At 44.6% G+C, this 8,870-nt stretch overlaps 1 non-coding gene across 1 annotated transcript; it reads right to left on the reverse strand.

The window, feature by feature from the left end:
• Positions 1 to 1,296: 1,296 nt before the first annotated feature.
• Positions 1,297 to 1,371, reverse strand: Trnas-cga (transfer RNA serine (anticodon CGA)). The gene has a single exon. It is a non-coding gene; the product is annotated as a tRNA-Ser (tRNA).
• Positions 1,372 to 8,870: the final 7,499 nt, after the last annotated feature.

Genomic DNA, 8,870 nt, shown 5'->3' on the forward strand with positions numbered 1-8,870 from the left:
TCATATCGTTTTAGCGTCGACCGGAGTTTTGAAGTTGCATCACATTATTTATTATCACTGTAGAATGACTGATGGAAACACCAAGATCACAACATATTACCATGCTTAACACGGTGAAGAAAAATTGTTGGCATCCAAAACAGATCCCAGTAGTCTCGGAATGGAATAAGACGAGCCCTGTATTGTAGGAAATCTTATATCATTCTTCCTGTAACATTGTTCAAGTAACGATGAATTCTCTCCAAAGTAGACCACAAAGCCTTAATGAATCTAAGATCTGTGAACTGAAAGCGATCACAGATTTGTCAGATTCACTCGATCGTTAGCCATTTTCAAGGAACAGAATTTGAATCTATATTTTCGTATTCAAAATTATTGCAAAGATAATAACATCGTAATTTGTAGCCAATTAATTCGAACAGCCTCCTTCGAAAGAGCGCTGCATTTTTATGGCTTTCCCCTCATTCCCCAGACCCCCTTAACTCTTAGCCTAACTTTTTTTTTAATGATCAGTCTTCCTAACTGTTTGATGCTGTTTCCAAGTACTACTATTGAAGAGAATTAAAAAAACAGTGAATATCACCAGGTAGAACACCCATCACAATTTTATGTCACACACTCTCCTGCTATGGAGTATGGGCGGATTACTCTTTACTGGAAGAAGGCAGCAGATGACGTAACTATCTCTGGTAACTTCCCATCACCCTGTCTACCCTGATATACCTCATGGGGGAATGAACAGATGCATCAGTATTTCTTCCATTCGTCTGCAGGAGAATGATGCACCTGATTTTGTCTTCTCTGCCATGCCGCACCGCTTCCACAACTGCTCTCTTCCACGTGTTTCATAATTTGCTATCCTGCTGGTGTTGAACAACTTCCTAGATTTGGGACTTATTCTTGATGGATATCGCTACACCTCACCCTAGTGTATTATCAGTAAGAGATTTCTTTTCATCCACACTAAGGATCACCATTTACATTCTATCTTACTTGGAACTCCCTGGAAAATTCCTTCCAAGTTAATGGTTCTGGCCCACTACCACTTTACCAAAATTTAAGTGAGCTGATGTCAACGCCATATTACTCTCTCCTTGAGTAATAAATTTGGAAATTATTGTGCCCTTTTTGTAAATCATCAGGCTGATTCGATGCATGTGCCAACATCTCGTCTCAGAGTAGCACTTGCACCCGACGTACTCAGTCTGTCTTCCCATATAGCCTTCACTCTCTTAGCTCCATTTAATACCAACGTAATAATCATTTGATGTGAAACTTCCTGGCAGATTAAAACTGTGTGTCCGACCGAGACTCGAACTCGGGACCTTTGCCTTTCGCGGGCAAGTGCTCTACCAACTGAGCTACCGAAGCACGACTCACGGCCTGTACTCACAGCTTTACTTCTGCCAATACCTCGTCTCCTACATTCCAAACTTTACAGAAGCTCTCCTGCGAACCTAGATTTGTCAGATTCACTCGATCGTTAGCCATTTTCAAGCAACAGAATTTGAATCTAGGTTCGCAGGAGAGCTTCTGTAAAGTTTGGAAGGTAGGAGACGAGGTACTGGCAGAAGTAAAGCTGTGAGTACCGGGCGTGAGTCGTGCTTCGGTAGCGCAGTTGGTAGAGCACTTGCCCGCGAAAGGCAAAGGTCCCGAGTTCGAGTCTCGGTCGGGCACACAGTTTTAATCTGCCAGGAAGTTTCATATCAGCGCACACTCCGCTGCAGAGTGAAAATCTCATTCTGGAAACATCCCCCAGGCTGTGGCTAAGCCATGTCTCCGCAATATCCTTTCTTTCAGGAGTGCTAGTTCTGCAAGGTTCGCAGGAGAGCTTCTGTGAAGTTTGGAAGGTAGGAGACGAGGTACTGGCAGAAGTAAAGCTGAGAGTACCGGGCGTGAGTCATGCTTCGGTAGCTGAGTTGGTAGAGCACTTGCCCGTGCAAGGCAAAGGTCCCGAGTTCGAGTCTCGGTCGGGCACACAGTTTTAATCTGCCAGGAAGTTTCATATCAGCGCACACTCCACTGCAGAGTGAAAATCTCATTCTGGAATCATTTGATGTCTTAACACTTGTCCTCCTATTCCCCCCTCCCCCGCCCCTTCTTGACGGCGTTTTCCCCTTTTTCCGCCAATTTTGCGGAGAACCTTCTCAATCCTTAATTTTTCAATCCCCTTAATTTTTTACATCCTTCTATACCAACATCACAGCTCTTTTTAATTCCAGTTTCCCCACAGCCCATGATTCACTACCACACAATGATGTGCTCCAAGCGTACATTCGCAGAAATTTCTTTCTCAAATTCAGGCCGTTGTCTGATACTAGCAATTTTCTTTTGCCTTTTTTACCTGTGGTAATCTGCTTTTTACATTTTTTTTACTTCATCCCCGATGTGTTACTTTGCTTCTAAGTTAGCGATGTTCGTTAACTGCGTGTACTTCGTGATCTCCAGTTTTGATGTTAATTACTAATGTTATTTCTGTTACCCCTCATTGCTTTCGTCTTTCTTCAGTTTATTTTGAATACATACTCTGTACTCACTAGATTATTTATTCCAGTCAACATAACCTGATAATCATCTTCACTTTCACGGAGGATGGCAATATCATCAGCGAATATTATCATTGACATCTATTCACCCTGAATTTTAATCCCACTCTTGAAAGTTCATTTTATTCCCGTCATTGCCTCTTCGATGTTTTGTTTTAGCAGTAGGGCTGAAAGGCTGTACCCCTTTTCTACACCCGTTTCAATCCGAAAACTTCTTTCTTGATATTCCATTTCGGTGGTCCCCTCTTGGTTCTTATACACAAGAAAATTGAGGGATTTTCTCATAATTTCGAACACATTGTGCAATTTTACGTTGTCCAACGCTTTTATTCCTATCGACATTGTGTTTCGGATGTCTCCCTCCATTTAGAAACGACCAATCATCTTTCTCAAGCAGCGCTTCGCAAAGCCTATCTTACATTCGCACCAAACTGTATACTATGTTTTTGAGTTAATAATTCAGTTACTACTGCTTTTCCACCCTGCTAGTAACAAAATAATTATTCATGGTGGGTAACTTGCATAAGCAAATATCGAGTTTGAACCCCGCCCCCATCCCCTTTCGCCCCATTCGCCCCCTCTGCTGACATCGATCAATTTTTGTCTTCGTTTAATGTGCTTATTGACACCAACATTACCTTCTTACCAAGTAAAAGGTACATATTTCAATAGCTCTTTCCCATCTTTCTTTTCGTTCAATAAGCTCTTCAGGCATTCGTGGGTTTGGCTCAGTTGCGAAAAGTGAAAATGTCTTCATCTGTTCTTCTTTATTTTATTTACTTATTTATTTAACCTGAGCTGATTAGAGCCACCAGCTGACTCTTACATCGGACCAGTGATTTAGATCTACAGTAGTAGATCTGCGCTATAGTTACCTACACAATAACATTTTTAAGATGAGAAGTAGTATTAAAATTATTTGAGTGTCAATAGTGACTGTGAGTACATAAACCTGACTATGAACTGATAAAGTTAATACTGACAGTACTGCTGTTGCCACAAATAGTGATAGTAATAATAACAATAATAATAATGAAATTGTAGTGTTGGCTAAAGAGGCTACACCGTGTTACTAGAGGAGGCCGAAATGCACGCGTTTTAGCTCACACCGTCTAGCGTGAGGAGGGAAGGACTATACGGACGTGAAGTTTGGAACATGACAAGGAATTATTCAGAAAGCGGACGTAATTAGTTTGATACATAGCTTTAATCTATTAATGATGAACGTCGCTCTTGACGGTACATGAGTCACATTATTATCTGTTCAGGAGACATAATAACTGAATATGGCGCCTTGCTAGGTCGTAGCAAATGACGTAGCTGAAGACTATGCTAAACTATCGTCTCTGCAAATGAGAGCGTATGTAGTCAGTGAATCATCGCTAGCAAAGTCGGCTGCACAACTGGGGCGAGAGCTAGTGAGTCTCTCTAGACTACACCCGCCGTATGGCGGCGCTCGGTCTGCCATCACTGATAGTGGCGACACGCGCGTCCGTCGTATACTACCGGACCGCGGCCGATTTAAAAGCTACCACCTAGCAAGTGCGGTGTCTGGCGGTGACACCACAGAAATTATAATGGGAGTAATAACAATCTCATAGTGACACATGTAAGAAGTAGCTGAAATAAAGACACAGCCTCTCTGCACCAATGAGTGGCGGGTCTTACAGAACTTTAGCTCAACACAGTCTAATCCTGAAATCCTGAAGGTTCTCATTCGCACATCCCCGCTCCCTTCCCACGTTATTGCACCGTAACGTCACCCCTTCCTAATCCTCTTTCGCTATTCCGACTTCTTCACCTCATACTTTGTAATCCTGTATCAGTTTTTCATTTGTCCTTCCTCATTTCGTTCCCCTATCACAAAAATGCTGTTATGCCCTGCGTAGATGTCTTACCAGAACTCCCATCGACCTTCTGGTAAAGGTCTTCATTAGGGTTATCTCCTCACCTATATTTTTAAAAAGTTTTTCTTCGTCTGCTTCATTTTTTATATTCTTCGATGGCATCACACGTCGAAAAGACCCAGTTCCCTCTGCTCAAGATTTCTTCGATATGTAACCCGTAAAAGTTCACTTTGAGACGCATTTCCTCGAGGTCCTTGTCAATATCTGGTAGCAGTGGAGCTCATCAGTCTCGGCACCGCTACAGAATACCCCTGTCACCACTGCGACGCTCAGGCCAGTGCGCGCCAATCGAGTTAACGTGTTTTCAGAGCAGACCGGAAGGGCGACCCCGCAGCTCGACAGGTGCTGGGGCCTCCCCAGCCGGCCCGGCCTGCGCTTAACGAGCTGCCGCGGCAAGGCGCGTCCCGCGGGAGTCCCGGCGGCTGATAGCTTTGCTTACCCGCCGCCCGGCCTCCTTATCACCGTGCCGTGGCAGGCAATACGCCTTACCTCGCCTCGCCACGCCTCGCCTCGCCTTCCCACCTCTTCCCGGTATGGCAGCTGCGTGCGTCGTTGCCTGTTAACGGCACTCTGCTTGTTCCTTTACTGCCTGTAAATGGTTGTAGGATGGAGTATCTACTGGTGCCATTCCCCTTCCCCCACGTTCCATCCGACATGCCCCAACTGGTTACTGAGGCTGATCATGTCTTCCCCGTTTGTCTTTAGTGAATGATGTCAGTATCGTCAACAACACCTCTTTGTTGTTGCTGTCATGGCGTTCGCACGTTTCATCTTATGGGAAAAATATGTAATTCTGTTATAAGAATAGCTAGGAAGTATTCCTTTCATCGAACAGGTCCGTGATCCAAAGGCAATTCAGGACAGTCTATTAGACCTATTATGTCTTTCTTTCGTTTGTGCTACTTTTGCTCTGTAGTAACTTGTCGAAATTACACCGCCAAGATATGGAGTCAAGTTTTGGATCTTCCCTGGCACCTGAAAGCAGACGAGGCGCCAACCCTCATCTAAGAAGCGGCACTGAATTACACTACTGGCCATTAAAATTGCTACACAACGAAGATGACGTGGCACGAACGCGAAATGTAACCGACAGGAATAAGATGCTGTGATATGCAAATAATTAGCTCTTCAGAGCATTCACACAAGGTTGTGGCGACACCTACAAGTTGCAGACATGAGGAAAGTTTCCAACCGATTTCTCACACACAGACAGCAGTTGACCGGCGGTACATGGTAAAAAGTTGTTGTGATGCCTCGTTAAGGAGAAGAAATGCGTACCATCACGTTTCCGACTTTCATAAAGGTCGGATTGTAGCCTATCGCGATTGCAGTTTATCGTATCGCGACATTGCAGCTCGAATTGGTCGAGATCCAGGGACAATTTGCAGAACGTGGAATCTGTGGTTTCATGTGGATAATACGGAACGCCGTGCTGGATCCCGACGACCTCGTATCACTAGCAGTCGAGATGACAGGCATCTGATCTGCATGGCCGTAAAGGATAGTGCAGCCACATTTCGATACCTGAGTCAACAGATGGGGTCGTTTGCAAGACAACAACCATCTGCAGGATCAGTTCGACGACGTTTGCAGCAGCATGGACTATCAGCTCGGCGATCATGGCTGCAGTTACCCTTGACGCTGCATCACAGACAGGAGCACCAGCGATTGTGTACTCAACGAAGAACCTGGGTGCACGAATGGCAAAAAGTCGTATTATCGAATGCATCCAGGTTCTGTTCATAGCATCATGATGGTCGCATCCGAGTTTGGCGACATCGGGGTGAACACATATTGGAAGCGTGTATTCGTCATCGCCATACTGACGTATCACCCAGCGTGCCATTGGTTACATGTCTCGGTCACCTCTTGCTCGCACTGACGGCAGGTTGAACAGTGATCGTTACATTTCATATGTGTTACGACCCGTGGCTGTACCCTTTATTCGATCCCTTCGAAAACCTACATTTCAGCAGGATAATGCACGACCTCATGTTGCAGGTCCTGTACGGGCCTTTCTGGAGACAGAAAATGTTCGGCTGCTGCCCTGGTGAGCACTTCTCCAGATGTCTCACCAACTGAAAACGTCTGGTCAACGGTGCCCGAGCAACTGGCTCGTCACAAATAGGTCAGTCACTACTTTTGATGAACTGTTGTAACGTGTTGAAGCAGCAAGGGCAGCTGTACCTCTGAACGCCATGCAAGCTCTGTTTGACTCAGTGCCCAGGCGTATCAAGGCCGTTATTACAGTCAGAGGTGGTTGTTCTGGGTGCTGATTTCTCAAGATCTATGCACCCAAATGAAGTGAAAATAAAATCAAATGTCAGTTCCAGTATAATATATTTGCCCAATGAATACCCGTTTATCATCTGCATTTCTACTTGATGTATCAAATTTAACGGCAAGTAGTGTATTTCATTCACTTTTGGTCATATAAGTACCTCCTCAAAGTCTCAATTCCTTCTCATTTGAAGTTCTCTGCTTCAAAACGGCCACTGTACACTTTTTTAAGAACATTTGTTTGGCCATGTAATGGCTTCTGTATCATTGATAGTGACAGTAATTTGAATACCATGATAAGCAGCCTTATTTAAGAGAGAAATTTGTCCTGGACTGTGGCCTGTCTCGTAAGTAATATGTTGGGAGTCCTGGTACTGCTCTTACAACAATTGCTTCCTTTGACCATTTGGTAATATAATCACAAAATATATTAGTCTGGTGGATCAAGCAAGACAAAGAATCAAAAAGAGAAATAATAATAAACAGTATTTGAGGATGAATATAAGCGACAGCGTCATATCAGGACGTGACAACTGGAGAAATGTGCAAGTAAGTGTAATGCATTTACTGTATAACCAGCTATAATTACACTGTATCAAAATGAAATACATTTGAAATGTGTTAATGAAATTCAACCTATAGTTTACATTCTAACGCTTCTTTTGCGGTTGCAGCTGCAAATGAAAACGTTTTGAAACAGTACCAGATGTAAAGGCACTGCCACGGCAGATGGGTTCTGTGCCACAAAGCAGGCCACTTGCAGCAACGCACTGATCCAGTTTTTATTGTGTCTCACTGTTTAGAGGCACAAAACGCGTGGATGTTTTCAGCTCGTTACTAAATGCAAATAAGTAGGAGGCCGAGTTGAAAGGAGCTGAAGGAGTCCAGGTACGGCACACGGTTAGAGAGAAGGATTATAATTCAAGAAAAACATAGTAGAATGAAATTACTTATCTACTAGTTTGTAGGACTGCAGCGGCGGCTACGAACAGACAATCTCATAACATGGAATACCATGAACTAATACAACATATTCTCAGGGACTAAGCCTGATGGGCCCTCCTCAGAGAATCAATGCAAACATTACAGAACTGTCTGAGGGCCTATTATGAAAGTGCGTCTGCCTAGGTTGAAATCTAGCTAAGAAGTGAACGAGGCACACTCCAGTTTCGTCGAGCTGCACAGCCCGCTAGAGTGCGCTGTGCTCGGCAGACGACGGACTGCCAACCTTGTGTTGGCGCGGCTTTGTAGTAGTATCTGTGGCAATGATACTACTGTGTTAAGCTCAGCGTTGCCCTCAGACTGCCAGTCAATGCGTAGGCCGCTTACCGTAACCAGCGCCACTTCAGCAAGCGGAGTATGTGACTTCAGCAGCTTCAACACCACAAGACGCCCTGCTTGGTACTTATAAATAATAGTCTTTCAACCAGGCTAGTCATATGTCTAATCGGTGAGTCATCGAGTTGTTAGCTGTCACCTGCTGGCATCCACTGTAAGGTCACCGGCGCTCTATTGTCATCCTGACGTGACCATCAACCTACTCAATCCAGAGGCTGCGTGATGGCCCAAGGATCGAACTCAGGCCCTCTCAGACATCGCACCCACCACAGCTCGATCGTCATGTCAGTGCTCTTTGCTTCCGGTCTATGGGTTTGAAGCCCATCTTGCAGCACCTGCCAAATGAGGACGTGAGCTCGTAATAAAGTTGTAGGGTTCTGCTACCTGGGAGCGGGCTTCGGCTCACCCTGAACCACAACACTTCGTCAGAGTGTACCTGCGCTCTCTGTAAGTGGTCTTGGAAGTGCTTAAGGAGATTACAGTTGTAAATCGATATTCACATCAATGAAGGGCTACACAGGTAAATAACAGCATGTGCATGTTATAACCACGCGTAGATCTTCCTATCTCTTGCTTTTTCGATTCGTATTCTTCCGTCATTCTACATTTCATTATGTCAGGTACACTCTCAGTTATGGTACCTTGGAAGGGCTCATAGCATATAAACGCCACCACCATTGGCGTAAGCGTAACGTAACCCGTCGGATCGCTTTACACAATGCAATAAGTCACATTTGTTGTTCAATAGGAGTGATGGAGGAAATGACCGTACACTAGTACGTACAATGTAAGGACATTG

Source organism: Schistocerca gregaria, chromosome 4 (assembly GCF_023897955.1).
Source record: "Schistocerca gregaria isolate iqSchGreg1 chromosome 4, iqSchGreg1.2, whole genome shotgun sequence".
In the NCBI taxonomy this organism is placed as follows: Eukaryota; Metazoa; Arthropoda; class Insecta; order Orthoptera; family Acrididae; genus Schistocerca; species Schistocerca gregaria.